Genomic DNA, 750 nt, shown 5'->3' with positions numbered 1-750 from the left:
TTCCCTCCCCAAGTTACTCTACATACAAAAAAAAAATTACACTTCCCACACAATAAACTTACAGCTGGAATTAATGGATTATCTCAGTAATATTTAAAGATAATAAAACAGAAAAGTGTGACCCACCATTTGACTAGAAACCTGTCTTTACAGCCTTCTACTGCAGGAACAGCCTGTCTACATCAGGAACAACTGTGTCTAGTTCCAGTATGCATAAAATTTAACACAAACCATTTCAGCCTCAGGTTTACTATCAGAACCGACAAGTTAAGTCTACTACAAGCTGGCTGCTAGATATGTAAAGGTCCGTAAGAAGATGCACAAAGGTTCTACACAATGATCATCTGGTGCTCTGTTTGTTGTACCTATTGCACTGAAAATTCCAAAATCAAGGATGGATATTACTGCATTTTGTCAAAAAATCAGGATATACACTCATAATTCTTGTCTTATACCAGAAGAAAAATTGTTCAAGGAATTCTAATGAGAGGTCTGACAAACCAGAAGATTGAAGCGACCTGTGAAGGGCTGAACTGATGTCATGGAGCCTTTGAAAAATAGTTTTTAAAAGGAATTGCCCTTACAGCAGTGCATGTTTTAGATAAAATGGTAAACTAAGACCTAGATACAAATGCAGGTAACTGGAGAAAATCGATTACCGAAGTAATTAGCTAGAAGCCTACTTTCAGAAAGCTGCAAGTCCCACTTTCCTCTCCTCTGTAAAACAGCAGACTTGAGAATGCAGGATCC

Source organism: Fulmarus glacialis, unplaced genomic scaffold (genome assembly GCF_000690835.1).
Source record: "Fulmarus glacialis isolate BGI_N327 unplaced genomic scaffold, ASM69083v1 scaffold35099, whole genome shotgun sequence".
Classification (NCBI taxonomy): Eukaryota; Metazoa; Chordata; class Aves; order Procellariiformes; family Procellariidae; genus Fulmarus; species Fulmarus glacialis.
Note: the sequence above shows the minus strand (reverse complement) of the source record.